Source organism: Ochotona princeps, chromosome 16 (assembly GCF_030435755.1).
Source record: "Ochotona princeps isolate mOchPri1 chromosome 16, mOchPri1.hap1, whole genome shotgun sequence".
Taxonomy (NCBI): Eukaryota; Metazoa; Chordata; class Mammalia; order Lagomorpha; family Ochotonidae; genus Ochotona; species Ochotona princeps.
In genome coordinates this window covers 3,907,981-3,925,760 of record NC_080847.1, presented here as the reverse complement: position 1 = coordinate 3,925,760, position 17,780 = coordinate 3,907,981, and positions in this window count along the sequence as shown.

Below are 17,780 nucleotides of genomic sequence, written 5' to 3'. Positions count from 1 at the left end.
AGACTATAATTAATCTTCCTTTGTGTGTGTCCATTAAGGAAGGGTGTGTAAAGACATAGCAGGAAGAGGACCCTCACCCAGGACTCAGTGTGCTTTTTCCATGACTTCAGATTTAGCCTCTAGAGCTGTGAGAAATAAATCTTGATGCAGTGTAAAAATATATAGCAGGCAGAAATGATGGAGAAGTCACATTCCTGGATGATCTCTCTCCCCTCAGGCCCCTCAGCCCCTGGCAATCATTAGTCTACTTTCTGTCTCTATGAATTTACCTCTTCTAGAGGTTTCATGTCAGCAGGAGCATGCCATATGGTGACTTTGTGGCTTGGTTATTTCACTTGCATGATGTTTCAGGTGTTAAGTTTGATCTAAATCAGGATCAGTATTTAATTTCTGTATGTGGGTGGATAATATTCCATTGCATGGATAGACCACATTTTGTTTGTCTTTTGGATGCTGCTTTACTGCTGGATCTTTTGGTTATTATGAATAGTGCTTCTGTAAATATTCATGCAGAAGGATTTTCTTGGGGCCTGACAGCGTGGCCTAGCAGCTAAAGTCCTCACCTTGAACGACCTGGGATCCCATATGGGTGCCGGTTCTAATCCCTGCAGCTCCACTTCCCATCCAGCTCCCTACTTGTGGCCTGGGAAAGCAGTCAAGGACGGCCCAGAGAACTGGGACTCTGCACTCACGGAGACCCGGAGGAGGTTCCTGGTTCCTGGCTTCGGATCGGCACAGCACCAGCCGTTGCAGTCACTTGGGGAGTGAGTCATAGGACGGAAGATCTTCCTCTCTGTCTCTCCTCTTCTCTGTGTATCTGACTTTGTAATGAAAATAAATAAATCTTGAAAAAAAAAGGATTTTCTTTTTAAATTTTTTTTTAAAAAAGATTTATTTATCAGGACCCAGTATGGTTTATATACCCAGGTGGTACATAAACTAATGTGTTCTGGTTTGTGTCCTGGCTGATCCACTTCCTTTTTAAAATTACTATTTTTTTATTTTTACCTTTACTTTTCGTGATACAGTTCCATCGGCTCAGAGATTTTCCATTCCACCTTCAGTATTCCCCCTTCCCAACACCGTCTTCCCCATGTCATGACATTTTAAGTATAGACAATGGCAGAAAGTCCAGCAAAAAAGGCTTTTCTTAAATCCTGGTTTTTAATTCTTTTGGTTATGTGTCTAGGAGTAGATTTGCTGAATCATATAATAATTCCTTGCTTAGCGTTTGAGGAGCTGTCAGAGTTTTTTTATAGTATCTGTACAGTTTTACATTCCTATATTTAATAGCCCAATGTTCCTTTGATTTATCATTAGCTTCACATGCCAGCTACTTGTAAACAGGTAAATAGATTTTTTGATCTATTTTTGATGAATAGTCATAAGAAAAGAGCTGTGGAACTGGAAAATTTTTCCTTTGAAAAATTAGTAGCATATATTGGGGGTAGTTTTTTTTTTTTTTTAAAGATTTTATTATTATTGGAAAGCCGGATATGCAGAGAGGAGGAGAGACAGAGAGGAAGATCTTCCATCTGATGTTTCACTCCCCAAGTGAGCCACAACGGGCCGGTGCGTGCCAATCCGATGCCGGGACCAGGAACCTCTTCCAGGTCTCCCACGCGGGTGCAGGGTCCCAAAGCTTTGGGCCGTCCTCTCCTGCTTTCCCAGGCCACAAGCAGGGAGCTGAATGGGAAGTGGAGCTGCCGGGATTAGAACTGGCACCCATATGGGATCCCGGGGCTTTCAAGGCGAGGACTTTAGCCGCTAGGCCACGCCGCCGGGCCCCTGGGGGTAGTTTTGCTTTATCAAAAACAAAAAGGATTTATGGGAGGCAGAAGATGCTAGCAATTCTTCCAAGACTCACTGAAGCTTTTTCACTTTGCTGCCTTCCACGCTAGTTCCTGAGCTCAGAAAGCTGGGGTTTTTATCTTCTGTGACATTCTGCAAAGTTCTCTCTGTGTCCGTGTGTGTGTATAACACAATGTGGAGTGAAAAGAAAGCAATTTTGGGATACAGAAATAGATGAAAACTGGATCCCAGAGGACCCAGGATCTAGGATGATAGGATAACAGACAGTGTAGAACCCATTAAAGAGTTTTAAGCGGGGAGGCTGTATGAGCTGATTGGCATTTTAATGACTATTTTTGGGTGGGCATTTGGCATCATAGCTAAGGTAGCAGTTGAGACAGCTGCATGCTATGTCTGAGTGCTTGGGTGTCGCTCCTGGCTGTTTTCAGTTCCCGCATCCATGGAGGCAACAGCTGATTGCTCACATAATTGAGTCCCAACTAACCACATGGAAAACCAGAATTTAAGTCCTGCCTCCTGGGTTTGGCTTCGCTCAGCCTTGGCCTTTGTGGGCATTTGGGAGGGTAAAACCATGGATAGGAGCTCTTTCTGTCTCTTTCAAATAAATAAGGTTTTAAAAAAGAAAGATTATTCTGAGTACTATGTAGATGGTGAGATCTGAAGGCTGGTGGTAGAGAAACTAGTTAGCAAAACTTCTGCTCACTAAATATGCAATGACCCAAGTCTACCCTCTCTATACTTGGCAGATTTTTATTTTTTTACATTAGCTTTCTTACAGTAATGATTTTTGCCTGGCTGTTGGATGGGATTTAACACACTAAGCCAATCTATTTACTTGTAATGCTCATCACTAATAGGAAACAAGACGCTGCACTCTTGAGAGAAGCTGGCCCTGCTCAGTTGACTAAGTCCCTTGCATTGATGATGAAAGATTGTAAATGGATTGAGCAGGTTGATGGTGTCAGTTCCAATTTGTTGAGCCACCGAATCATGTTGTCAACAATTAGCATCTACAAAATATGATCACACATACATCACTCAGCAAAAGACAGATGAACTCTGGCTGTGGCTCTGGATGTGACACAAGCTTCTTTTTTAAAAATCGCTTCTTTGTATGTGCTGCTGAGACTAAGGATTGAATGATTACAAATATTTAATGAGTACTTTCTAGGTGTCACGGGGCCCCAAGGATGTAGCAGAGAAACCAAGAAGCAGCTGATGTCTTCAGAGAGTTCCCATTCTTAGGAGGCATAGATAAGGAGACAGGAATAAGGCAGTTGTGTGGGAGTGGGGATTGGTGGTAAACATTGTGCTGGAGGAGAGCTGGAGCAGTGCCATGTCCTCTAAATGTCCCACAATAGGGACAGAAAGGCAGGTGGCCTTTGTACCATGATGCCTGTCTCTGACTTGAAGTGGCCTGGCTCAGTGAGGAAATCATTGATTTTTAGTGACGTTGCTGGTGCAGAGCTCAAGTGGGTTCCTTGGGTGTTTTTCTCTGATTATCATCCTCACCGACCATTCCTCTGGTGGGATGGACCATTGCTCTATTATAGAGTGGAAATTAATTTCACAAGTTCTGTTTGTTCATTTGTTAATTCTGGGAACATATCCTGGCCACTGAATGCCTACAGTGGCCTATGTGGCTGCTGGGATAATATAGCTTCATTAAATATGAGGCGGTCCATCTTTAAGATGTTTATGTTTATGCCAGCCATTCAAGATGAGGTAGACTGGGGATGGGGTGGCTAAAAGCAGAGTGAGATTTCACAGTGAAAAAGCATTGCTGTGAGTGGAAGGAGCTGGTTGGTGATAGTGGTAGTGATGAGGGGAGTAGAGAAGGAGCAGAGAAGGTTGAAGCTGAGCTTTAAAGAGTTGAGGAAGGAATGGGTCACCTTCACCCAACATGCCCTAGCCAGGAAAGACTCTAATCTGAAATGAAGTGTCTGGGTTCAGACTTCAAGCCCAACCCATACTATGCCTCATCAACTAGGAGATAGGGTGCTTTTAGATGATGTCATGGAGACTCAGCCTGTTGTCTGGAATGATCTGGGCATGGTACCGGCACAGAGTAAGCACTCAGTCACTACTAGCTGCTTTGGACATCAGCCAATGCTTGTGACGGGGGCCCTCCTGACACTGCCAGTTTGGTAGAAGCACCTATGACCAGGTCATCTATTTACTGGACAAAAGGTGAAAGCTTGCTTTACCATTTCACCACGATGTGTTAAAGCAGTGAGGAAAGAGAGCGTCTTACATCTCAAGCCCTGTTAGAAGTTTTTTCTTCCTGCCTGCCTCTGGGGCTGAATTTTCTACCCATTGTTATGAAAACATGGCCTAGAATTTCTCTAGCTGAACAGTCTAGAGCCCTTGGGAACTGTCAGAAGTGAGATTGGAACATAAATATGAAATGACAGGCAGCTTCATGTGCTGTTATTAAACTTCACAGCTAGAATTTTTAAAAGCAAATTATCATGTAAAAATATTCTTGTTATGTTAAACTAGAAATGAAAATGACTTATTTATTTGCTTAGATCAAATTGTTGGAAGCAAAGTTAGGCTGTATATTTTTTCCCTTGCCAAATGCTTTGATGCATCCCTTTAACCAAGCAGTTTAAAAATGAATATAGTTAAGAGGCATCAACAACAGAGGGGTTGCCAGCCTCCTAAGGGTCTTAAGTCTTTCAAATGGGTCAGTAAATAGAGATCTAAAATAGGAGTCAGAAGCCTTAATGTTTTTTTTGCATTGAACCAAGATAAAAGTTTGCTTATCGATAGTAAGGGTATGCTATTTAGGAGACTAGTAGTTGAACTTATTTATGGGCACTTAGGCATCGCCTGTAAGTGCCTTCTTTACGAAGAATGCGTGGGTGTTTTCAGGGCCTGGGTCTTACCTTGTGGCCACCAGATGTCACTGTCGAGTCACAGAATCACAGTCCAAGGGGCTGAGAAATCTGGGGAGGATGTTTACATGACAAAACAGTTCATTCTTTATTTTTTTGGGGAGCTCTGTTGAAGTCAGGAGAGTACTTTAGAGTATAGAAGAAAATTGGGGCAGTAGGGAAAAATGTGATATTTGCTCTTTCTGTCTTCTGGATATAAATTTTTCTTTTTCACTCAATTACTGGTACACTTGGTCTCCTCGGTGAGAGTTAGACAGTAAATGCAGGGAGATGGAGAGACACTTGCATAGTGGCAGAATATTCAAGTTGTAAGGGTTCATTGAGGTCATGTAGCACATGGCTTCATCTCAAGCGCACGGGAGCGAAGAGGGCAGTGCGTTGTTCAAGGTCATGGTCAGCTTTAGGCTGCGTATCTCCTGTAAAGCTTTTCAATGAAGGCAGAGGACAGTGTGTCTCTAGGTGTGGTCCCTGGATCTACAGCATCACTGTCACCTGGGAACCTGTTAGAAAAGCATATTTTTGATCTCTACGTCAGACCTACTGAATCAGGTAGGCTGGTTTGAGACTTAGGAGCGTGCTGTAACTAGCCCTCGGGAGGATTCTGACTTGATAGAAGCAAAAGATCACTTATGGTAGGAGTAGGAGTTTAATTTCTGTCTTCTTTTTGCTACCAGCATCTCTCCAGACCCTGTGCTCTGAAGAGTACTGCCATTGCACAGCTTCTCGTTGGAGCTTGCCTCACGTACACAGTTCTGGAAGTTAAAAAGTCTCCTTTCTAGATATATCTGCATTTGGTGGCGGCAAAAACCTTGGAGAGGGGCATGGTCATCACCGCTTCTTTTTCTTTGTTTACAAGCCACAGAGTGCCTGAGATCACTCTGGAGAGGACTTGTACATGCAGGGAAGATTTCAGTGGAGCTTTACTTCTTTCCCAGAATCTCTTTGTGTTTAAATTGACCTTCAAGCCCCAAGAGGGATTGTTTTCCCCACCTAGACCCAAAGACAATGTCTTCTGGAGGCTTCAGTGGCAAAAGAAGAGACTTCCTACAACTCTGTGCCAAGAGAAAGCCTCCCCTCAAGAGAATGTATGTCTTCTGGGCTTGGAAATGGTGAGTCCAGCGGTGGGACTCTAATGGAAAGAAGTATTGCTTAGCTTCAGCCATCACTTCATGGTGTTATCTCCCAAACATGTTGAGGGCTGCCTGTTTTTCTTCCCCACGTGTTTCTGAGAGTTTAATCTCACGTAGACTAATGAGATTTTTTGTTGTTGTTGTATGAAGTTAGTACATCCTCTTTGTAATTTGTGGCATCCTCCAATTTCCCCTTGTTTGTATATATCCTAAAGATTGTGTCTATCTCATTTTGCTTCTCTGATGCTTAGGATAAGGCCTGCTCTAAGCCCTGTACTGCTGCATACCAGGAACATTCTACCGAGCCTCTTTCTTGCGTTTTTTACATCTTGTGTTTTGTTCTTTTCCAGCAAGTGGTACCAAGAGACTGCAGTGCAACTGCCAGGAAGACAAAGGTAAGCACATACAGATGACTTCCAGCATCTTCTGGCATTCGCTTTTCCTCCTTAGCAGACGCATCTTAGAGTTTACAACATTTATGTTGTTTAATGCTCCATCTCATTTTAAGGCTTTTCTCCTTTTTTCCAGGCTATTTCTTTGTGTTACAAGACTTAATTCTACTTTTTCATTTTTGAGTGAGAATTTCATTTACGTTAATGTTTAGCCATTTGCTCAGCCTAACTTAGCAGTGTGGGTTATTCTGCTGTGAGAAAGTGAGCGCTGATGGGAAGACTCTCCTTTGCCTTCTCTTGTAATTCTCCAAATGTGAAGTTGGGAATCAGGTACAATCAGGTTCAAATGTTGGCTTTGCCTTTTGATGGGTTGTAGAAAGTTAGGTAACCTCTGCTCTCTGAGTTTCGGGAAAATGGAACAAAGTTCAGGGAGGTAGAGATTTCGATTACCAGGCTACCATGTGCTGGTGATGCTACCATCAGTGTGGGGATTTCTTGTGACACAAAGAGGGTGGGTACAGTTCTTCCTGAGGAAAGTGATGATGACCAAGTACAGGGATGCTACTGCCTATGCGAGGTTTTCTGAGGCCCAGTCATTTATTTCCTCTCTGATTCTTTATTGCACACCCCATTCTTCTCTCATACTCTCTTATTTATGTCTCTTCCCAGTAGTGGTGTAGATAGGGCCCGTTATCCGGAAAAAGGAGTTGGTTGGACTTCCAACACCTTGAGTGATGTGTGTTGTTCAGTAAAAACATTTATGGATGTTCATTGCTTTCAAGTGGAGTCTTGACCCAATCAGTCTGAAAAGGCATAATGATGATGCCATTTATTTCAGGATCCTTTATGTTGGAAAAACTTAAGGCTAAAAAAACTACGGCAAGACTTGTCCTTCTCACAAGCCTGCATGTGTGGATGGAGTGAGACCTCTCTGTTTCTTATTCTGAGTACAGGGGCAGGTACATAATGAATATTGATTGAATGACTGGTGAATGACGAGACCTGGGATCTAGACTCAGAATATGTGATCTTGTACAAATCAAATTTACTCTTCTGTATCCATTTTTCCATTTGTAAAAAACTAGTATGTATCCCTAAGTTTTAGGCTGAATTCTTCAGGGGTAACTTTTGATTTGTGGCTTCAGCCTTGAGTAACTCCTTAAGCAAGTGCTCCCAGGGCAGAACAGTGAGAGAAACAGAGACAGCAGAGCAAGACTGGAGAGATCACAGACAAATCCTCAAAACTGGCTCCACCCTGAATTCACAGGAGAATTCTAGAAGGTGGCGTGGGCCTTACCTGGTCTCAATCTGAGGCCAGGGACTGGACCTTCTATCTTCTTGCATTTTGGTTGCTGGTTAGAACTAGAATGGTGTGTGGGAATGTAAATTCCTCTGCATTTTCAGCTCTCCAGTCATTTGGGGAAAATGGTCTCTAAAAGCTCAAGGGAAATCCTCCAAAACAGTGCTGCAAGGTAGAAATGGAAGCACACGGTGTGAGACAAAATATGGAATTGGGAAGCACTGACCTTACCCTAATGTTCTATCTCATCTACATTTCTGAAGGGTTATGGGCATCAGTTGAGGAACTATGGGCAAATTATGCTTGAAAACTGTGACATTTCATTCCAAAGTAGCTGGTGGTTTTTATATTCAGTAGAATGTTAAAAGAAAAAAAAAAAAGGAAGGGAGTCTTGTACATCTATAAAGACCCAGAAAACCAATGTCGAGGATCATTGTACACTCTGGCTCATAAAGAGTCACCCTGAGATAAAATTCCATGTCCTGTGAGAACTGATAATCCAGTGCTATTTTCCAAAGAATTGTAATTTAAATTAATGCCGCAACTACAGGCAAGACAATTTAATCTCTATTTGATGCTTCAGAAGACATTTCCCAATATTGTAGGGCCTCCGGGTCGTGATTATCATTGCGCAGCCGACATGCAGAAGTCTAGTTAACAGGCTGGGTTAAGGGAGTAGGTAAAATGGTACCCGCCCCCCACCCCCGCCTCTGTTGTGGTAGGGGAGAAGTGCCGGCTGCAGCTGTATTTACAAACGACTAAACATTGAAATCTTGACAATTTTTCAAGCTCAAAGTTTTGATTGTCCTTTAAATTTTTGGCTGAGACAGACCAGATGGGGCATCTTACCTGACTTAATTGGATAATCTCAACTATAAAGACATGGATCCTGTGTCATGGTTAAATAGAATTTTGCTTGACAATATCTCACAGAATGGGAAACAAAACTTTCAGAGTGCAGGTATCCTGTTGCAATACTGCCTCCAGTACCACTTCATGATTGGGTGTGAATCGCCATTTTGGTATTCATATTTTATTATGTACACAACAAAGCATTTCCCTTGCACTGGAGTGGCCAGGATGAGATCACTCCTATGAACTTACCCATTGTCAATTCTGGCCACAGTTATTCAAAATTTCCTCTCACCCCCCCCTCCTCTGGTGCACTTTGAAATCACATTACTGATACATTTTGGGATCCTGCCACATTTCATGGTTTGTAATAGGCACATACACTTATTACTTTGCTTCTTTGGTGATTGGTTTTAGGACCTCTGTAGACACAAGGATCAATGGATGCTCAAGGCTGGTATGTAGAATGGCATTGGGTTTGGACACAACCCACATATTCTCCCTGCACTCTTTAAGTCATCCCCAGGTTTCTTAAAGCACATAATACAATGTAAATTCTACATAAATATTTATTCCATATTTTTAGAGAATAATTGAAAAATATGTATATGGTTAGTAGAAACAGAAGTAGTTTTTAAAGAATTATTTTTGATCTGCAGTTGGTGGGAACTGTGGACGTAGAATCCATGGGTTCAGACAGCGATGAGGATGCAAGCAATGGAACAGCCTCAAAACTGGGGAACATGGGAAAGGAAGAAGAGGGAAAGGTGTTTTCTGGAGTTTATTAATAATGTGTATCATAGAAGTCACAAAGGAGGACTTCCTCTCGGTCCAATTTATGCTCCTTGATGGCTAGATACACTGCTGCAGAATATTCTTGTGATTTTTCATGATTTTGTAAGGACTGTTTGTTGTTTTCATTCTTTTATCTTCCCTTTACTTTGTCATGAGTGCTGGCAGTGAAAACAATGCATTCACTCAGTTGTTCATTTGCTGTTTACCATATTCTTTCTATGACTGAGGTGCTGGGCTGGGCTTTGTAGCAGTAAAAATAGTCCAGACATGGCCCCATCTTCAAGGTTCTGGAGAAGTTAGAGTTGAGGATGGAATAAAAGTACAAACACCAATGGACAGTGAGGGTTGCCCTTCAGAGGAAAGTGCTGTGGGTCATGAAAGAAGATCAGGATGAAGTATGAAAGAGAGCGAGGAAGTGTTTGGTTACATAGCGATCCTTGTAAGCTGAGGTCCTAGTCTGGGGAAAGGAGTCAACTGGTAGGAAGAGGCAGAGACAGCTGATTCTCACAGGTGGCTGTAACACACTTCTGGCTGTTGGACCCAGTGTACTTCCTTGCACCAGGTTCTGGTGGAGCCATTCTAGTGAGGGGCTGAATATGTAAAGACAATCGCAATGGCCATATCATAGGCAACAGTAGAACTTCAACCCAGATCTTTGTAGCATGGACACTTCCCCAGATTTTGCTCCCATTTGTAAAATAAGACCAATGAGACAAAGTCATATCTGCTTCTCTAGCCAGCTGCATAGGATCCTCTGCTTTTCATTTGCCCATCTAACCCTGAAGTCTTCCCTTTGTCCATTTTGAAGCTTTGAGTCTTTGCCAAATGCAAGTGATGGAGGTTGACTTCCTTGCTACAGCAAGCTCTGAACAAATCATCTCTGCCACTTATTTTGCACACAAATATACTGGAGCATGGAGAAAAGAGTTGACATCCATGAACGTTTCTGTTATTCCCTCCTGATGAAGCACCTCTGTATTCCTAGCAGCATCCCTTAGACTGCCCTCTTTGATTCCAAGAGTGATTAGCACGAACTTTGTTGTTTATGCCAGGAATGAGCATCTGCAACCCCATGTGATTTGGAAAGTTTGACGGAGCACTGGGTGACTGTTGAGATAGGAAAGGACCATGCTGCAGTTCCAAGCCAGTGTTCAGAGACGCCTTCCAAAGCTTTGAAGAGTCCAAGGAGGAGGAGAGCAGAATTCCTTTGAAAGGTGGAGACGTGGTTCCAAGTTCACAGTCTTTTCATCCCCTTCAAGCATGTTTCAGGATAATAGAATTCCTGATAAGCTATGAAGAAATCACACTTCTATAAATTGGTCCTCCTTCCTCCATGATTTACACTTTCTTTTAAGTGCTGATTTATCATCATTTTTTTTCCTTGGCAACCATCCTTATGACTTGCCTCTTAGTTCTAGCCTCCCTGGCAGATAACTAATGAGCTCTTAATACGGCTTATGGGTACCGGAGGGAACGCAATATTTAAAGACACCTTTCAGGGATTTTTTTTTTGGTATAAGAAATCCTTTGTCATGCAAAAAAAACTCAAATACATTTATTAGCTGTTACCATTTTTGAACTTGTGAACAGGTCAAAAGCAGATCAGAAAGTTTGCCTGAGTTGGTTTATGTTAGTCTAAAGATTTAGGGACCCAGATTTAGTTCCTCATGGTACTACTCTAGGTGGGAATAGGGTCTTATGAAAACTTTTTTTATTACTTGAATTTTTTTGTCATTATGGTCAACAAATATTTATTATTATTTATTATGTGCCAGGCCTCATGGAAATATAATGGTGAGTGAGACAATCATTGTCCTTGTGGTGATCACAGCCTACTGGGGAGGTGGAGACTTAACACATAATTATGTACATAATGGGTTCACCACACATTTGATAAATATTATCAAGAGACCAATGCAGGAGACTAATGAGGCCTGAGCTTGTTTGTGGGGAGGGAAAGTGATTTGGGAAGTGACAGTTAAGTGGAGCTCTAAGGATGAGTTAGAATTAACAAGGGAAAGGGCACTTCAGGCAGGGAATAGCACGTGCAAAGGCCCTGAAGAGACAAGGAGTTCAACTCTTTAGAATATGGGAGAATGGTGCCGTGCGGGACAGAGTGATGAAAGCAGAGAGTGGGAGATGACAGGCTGCCGAGATGAATGTGGGTGCTGTGATGACAGTTCTTACGGACTGAGTGTTTTGACTTGAATCTTAGGAAACATGAATAAATTATTAATGGATTCTAGGCAGGAAAATGACATGCTCAGATTTTTTTTTTAAGATTTGTTTATATTTTATTGGAAAGTCAGTTATACAGAGAGGAGGAGAGACAGAGAGGAAGATCAGTCCGCTGATTCACTCCCCAAGTGGCCGCAACAGCCAGAGCTGAGCCAATCCTAAGCCAGGAGCCAGGAGTTTTTTCCAGGTCTCCCATGCAGGTGCAGGGTCTCAAGACCTTGGGGAGTCCTCGACTGCTTTCCCAGGCCACAAGCAGGGAGTTGGATGGGAAGTGGGGCCACCAGGACACGAACCAGCACCCATATGGGATCCCAGTGCATGCAAGGCAAGGATTCTCTAGCCACTAGGCTATTGTGTTGGGCCTCAGATATTCTTTACATATAGAGAGTTTTGTTTGTTTGTTTGGTTTTATTTTATTTTTCCTACACTGTGGAAAATGTTTGAGATGGGTTAGGAAAGAGAGGGGAGGACCTGTTGGAATCCGTAGTCTTTGACCAGGATAAAGGAGGTGTGTTCATTAGTGATTTTCATGAAGCGAAACCTCCAGGAATCCTGGATAGAAGGTGTTAGGATTCGACTCATCCACTTCCCAGAAAAGGAAGGAAAGATCAGTTTTACGAGGAGAGTTAGCATGGACTCCTGTATGATCTGAGGTTCTTTCCTGATGATGCAGCATTTTCTATCCTCGCTAGGATCCTCGTAGGCAGGACTGGCCTTCCAAAGAGGTTGCAGATGGAGGCAGTGGCTGACAGCCTGCTCTACCTTTTCCCCAGTAGGCTTTGAGAAAAGAGATCCCAAGAGCTCAGCCTAGGAGTTGTAATCAGGGCTGGTAGCCTTGAAATTGATTCCAGACACACATCCCAGTCTGCAGGGGACAATCTCAGTGTCTAGGGCACCAGAAGTAGTCATTTATTTGTTCATTTTATTATTTATTATTTTTATTTATGTAAAGAAAACAAAGTTTATGTATTTAATATGTCTACTCTTAACAGCATGATAATGTTTCCCCCCATCCTCCCTCACTACAACCTTCCCTCCCTGGTCCCATTTTTCTTTTAATTTTTATAAGGGTATACTTTTAATTTACCTTATAAGCACAAGTTTAACCATGGACTAAGTAAAAAATTCAACAAGCAATGATTAGAAAAATCATTGTTTTCCAAATGTATAGACAAGGGTTATAAATAATAATCAAATTTCAAAATGATAATTTTTGCTCGTATACAGTATCTTTTTTCTACTCTGTATATTAGTTACCACAGGCTAGGGAATGCATATATTTGTGTTTTGGGATTGAGTTACTTTGCTAAGTGTAATGATTTCTAATTGTATCCATTTTGTTGTGAAAGACAGAATTTCATGATTTTTCTACGGTGAGTGATATTCTATTGTGTCTGTATACCATAATTTATGCAATTGCCCATTGATGGACATCTGGCTTGATTCCATGGCTTCTTGTTGTGAGTTGAACTGTTATGAACTTGGAAGTACACATAACTCTTATATGCTAATTTTATTTTCTTCAGGTAGATTCCCAGGTGTGAAATAGTGGGTAATACAGTACATTTATTTTCAGATTTCTGAGGAATCTCTGTACCATCTTCCATATGGTTGCATTAGTGTACATTCCTTCGCACAGTGTATTAGAATGTGCCTTTTTCCCCACATCCTCGCCAGTCTGTTAGGTTTTGATTTTTTGGTTGATAACCATTTTAACTGCCGTGAGTTGAGACCTCACTATGGTTTTTAGTTTCAGTGCCTTGATCGTGAGTATCTTTTCATGTGTCTATTGGCTGTTTGTATTTTGTACTTTGCAAAATGACTGTTCATGTCCTCAGCCTGTTTCTTACCTGGATGACTTGTTTGTTGTTGAGGTTCTTGAGCTCTTGCAGATCCTAGATGGTCCCTCTCTGTGACAACAGTCTGGAGTTCTCAAACCTCAGCAGGAAAAGGAGTCCCTGAGAAAGAAGTTACCTCAGAAGTCAGATTCTTGGCTCTGTTCTCAAAGATTCTATTTCATCTCTAGCTTGTGGTCTGGCAATCTGAATGCCATACAGTTTATGTATCCTCCTTCTTCTCTTTGATTCTTTCTCTCTCTCTTTTTAAAGATTTGTCTTATTTTAATTTAAAAGGCCAAATCACAAAGAGAAGAGAGAATCTTCCATCCATATGGCTGCAATGGGCTGTGCTAGGCTGATCTGAAGCCAAGAGCCAGGAGTTCCCTCTGGGTTCCCACATGGGTTCAGGGTTCCAAGCTTCCTGGGCCCTCTGCCCTTCCAGGCCAAAAGGGAGCTAGAATGGAAGTGGAGCATCAGTGACATGACCTGGCACCATATGGGATGCCAGCACTACAGGAAGAGGCTCAACCTACCATACCATGGCACCAGCCTGGATTTCCTTTTTCTGATGTAGGTGCTCTTTACTTAGTTTTAAACTCAGAGAACTATTGTCCTAATGATTTAGACCTTCAGGACACTGGCCTGCCTGCACTTGGCAAGGCATGGTTTTTTGTCCTGGGCAGTTACTACAATTTAACAAGCTGAAGAGACTGGGTGGGATTTTTTAATTTGTCAACAGCTTAAAATCAAGATTTAAGCTGCTTATTTGTTCAAATGTCCTACTTTTGAGATGCATCTGGAGGTTTTCAAATGCAGCACTTACTCTGTAAAATTCTTAGTCAGTTATGGTCAAGGTACCTTGAAACTTTTGTTTTTAGCAAGTGTCCCAAGTGATCTGTATGAACCCTGCGAACTCTGAGTTGGGACCTTCCTTGTAAAGGATTCATAGTCAGCTCTGATTCTCAGGGGGTCCCAGGGACACCAGGTATTTTCAGGGGAGTGTAAGGAGCTCTCAGTGTCCTCAAGGGCATTTTTCATCTCTTCAGAGCTGCTCCAGGCCTGATTGTCTGTAAGACAATGGTCTATAAGGCTCCTGGGCATAGTCCCATATGCCAGTGACTGTCAGCTCTGTTGAGGGTCTTGGGATGTTGGGGTTAAAAATTTTGTTCGAGTCTGGATGTGGTGTGCCTAGCTCTGCAGTGCACTAAGGGAGGAACCTATGGAGGCAGGGCACCTGGTTGAAGTGCATCCCTCAGTGCTGGGGAAGATCATAATGCCAACTTCTGCAAACCTTGGAATGAGGAATTTTAAAGCTTCCCACTACCCATGGGGCTACATTTGTTCAACATCAGGTGGCCTGGTCAGTTCAGGATCTATTCTTCGATGGATTTCCTGGAAGTAAGAGTGAAAACTTACTATACCTGAGTTCTTCCCAGTTTCACCAGTGATGGTTATGGAGGACCCTAGAGCTCTGTAGGGAAGAGACAACGGGAAGTGACTAGAGCTCAGATCAGTTGGAGTTTGTCATATGAGGTTTGAAGTACACTCTGCGATATAGATTGAAGAAGGATGATGTGCAACAGTAGGTTAAGCTGCCATTTGAGACAGCTGCATCTCATATTGAAGCGTCTGGTTCAAGTTCTGACTACTCCAATTCTAATCTAGCATCCTGCTAATGTATGCTGGGAAGCAGCAGATGTTGACTGAAGTGTTTAGGTTCCTGTCACTCATGTGGGATACCTGGGTGGAAACTGTTCCTGTTCTAGTTGGTGAGGATATTGGGTTGATAAACCAGTAGTTGGAAAAACTTTCTGTATCTTTCTTCCCACCTTTTAAGTAGGTAAAAAACAAACATAAATCAGGAAACTTAAACATGTAAAGAAATGTTTTAAAAAATACTCATTGACCCTGTTAGCTCAGAATATTTGTGGGATGGATTGGGGAGCTGGTATGAAATGTTTTCAAAAGCACCCATTGAGTGTCATATACAGGGGATATATAAGCCTGGCTGTTGGGCTGATTTGTGAATGCTCAAGGGCCAGAGGCCATATTGGATGCCTGAGTGTTGACGGGGTATATCTGAAGAAGACAGATGCAGAATTTTGGGGATCAGGAATGGGGAAGGATATTTGAAGAGGGTGGAATTTGGATCTGAGGTTTTTGCTTCTAGGCAGAACTGATACTACCTTCTCACTCCATCTGTGTTGACCTGCACACAGCTTCAGAGCCTTACTCCCTTTTTTTTTTTTTTTAGTTTTAAAGTAAGATTTATTAGAAAAGCTAAGAAAGGAGACTCCCGCCCTAGTGACGGGAGGGGGTTCTGAGATAGAAAAGAATCCAGAGCCTTACTCCTTAAAGAAGAGGACTGTGACTAATCTTGGCGAGAGTATGTCCACCAGGCTCCCTGTGTTCCAAAGACCTTGTTTAGGGATGACCTCTGCCTTTAGCTTCTCCCATCAAATTCCTACAGCCTACAGTGGAATTCTACTACCTAATGTTACCCATTAAACAATCTGGGCTCAGGTCCTTGATAGGGAGTCTGGAGTTGACATAACTCCTGGAGCCAAGAACATGCAGCTCCTAGTGCAGTCCCAAGAAGGGGAGGACATCAGTTGCAGTTTGAAGGTCCCGACTAATAGGCAGGTGGAAAGTTATGAATGGCTCTTGTAGGATATGAAGTGACAGATGCCTGCTGGTTTGAGAAACGTCCTCCAAAGTCAGTTGAGGCCACAATCTGGGACAGAAGGGTCATGCCCAGGAAGTGGGGACCAGAAGGCTGTTAGAAGTAGATGGCAGATGCTGACAGCATTTGGGTGTTGTGAAAATAAAACTCCTCTTTGCTTGTGTTGAATTTCTTTTTCTTTTTTCTTTCTTTTTTTTCTTTAGATTAACACAGTTGCGGTGGGAAACATTGTCAGGTGATTTGGCGTCTGCTTGTTACAGAGACCAGTTATGCTTTGGATTAAAACACAGTTGTCACTTTAACAGAGGTTTTGAACTAGATTGTATATTGTTTTCTCCTTGAAGATCTGATGGCCTTTTTTGGGGAGCTATGGATTTAGGTTATTTTAAAGAAATAACCTAAAAGGAACAAATACTGTTGGGTACCTGCTGCGTGCTTAGCACTGATCTTGGTGCTAGAGACCCATCAGTGACAGAGCAAACAAGAATCCACTGTCATGGGAAACACAGGTCAGTGGGCCAATCAAGTTCACTTGCTGTGCTGGGACAGTGAGCTGGTTGTGCCAGGGTGGGGGTGTTGACAATACCTTGTGTGGAGAGGCTTTTCTGAGAAGATGACTCTGAAGTCTTAAAGATAGGAAGGAGCTAGTCCTGGCCAGACTGGAGGAAACATGTCCAGAAAGTCCTGAGGTCAACTTGGTGCATTTGGGGATAAGAAAGAGAGTAGCTATGGCTAGGGTGGACCAGAGGATGCCATGTGTGTGCTGGAGAGACAGAGCCGGATAATGCAGAGCAAAGGGTGTACAGGTGTGAATTTCACCCGAGATTCGTATGATGCCGCTGGAAAGGTTTTAGCTGGAAAACGATATGATCTGATTCCTGTTTAAGAGTTGCTTGGACCTCTGCATCCTAGGTTTGCAGTATCAACAAAAAATTTAATCTACACATTGACTGGGTGACTTCAAACAACAGAAATTTGTTTTCTTATAGGAGGTCAGAAGTCCAAAATCAAGTGTCAGTGGGGGGCTGTTTCCTTCTAGAGGTTCTGAGAGAAAAATCATTTTATGCCTGTCTTCCAGTTTCTGGCAGCTTCTGGAAATCATTGTTGTAAAGGATTGCTTATAAGAGCACCACTTCCTATTGCCCAGGGATCTACAGTTCAGTTTTGATCAGTGCCCTACCTTTAGGATTGGACAGAGTGGATCTCATAAATATTAGAAGGAGAGTGTTGATTGGTAGCCTCCTATGTGTGTGTGTGTATTTCTCTGAGAAGTCCAATTATGAACAGGTTACATCAGTAGCAGAAAAAATGGTAAAGGATTTAAAAATACCCACTTACCTCCACCTAAGCTTAAAGAATCAAATCAGCTGCTGGGTAGTGGGTCCCTTGCTATGTCAGGAACTGCACTAAGCAATTTCCTTACATTTTCTCATTTAATATTCACAGCAACCCTCTGACATGAATATAGTGATTTATCCCATTTATAGAATGGAAAATTGAAGGTTTGAAATGTTAGGAACTTGCCCATGGTTACACAGTTCCTATGTGGCAGATCTGAGACACAGCTTGTGTCTGACTGACTCCAGAGTCTGTGCTCTCAGCTACCACGCTCTATCCCAAATCCCAAAGAGCCCACATTCTCAGAAACATCCTGAAGACAACTGAAAAGAGCTTTTCCCTTCTATTTGAGAGGGGGTAATGGATGAATAAGGACAGGACTGCTAGAGGGAGATTTTAACAGATGAGAGAGAAAGTAGAACTACTCGATTGCTGTTGGAATTCTGAATTGTCTGCCAAAGAAAATGATCTTGCTATGAGCAGTAGAGTAAAAGGAGGGGAT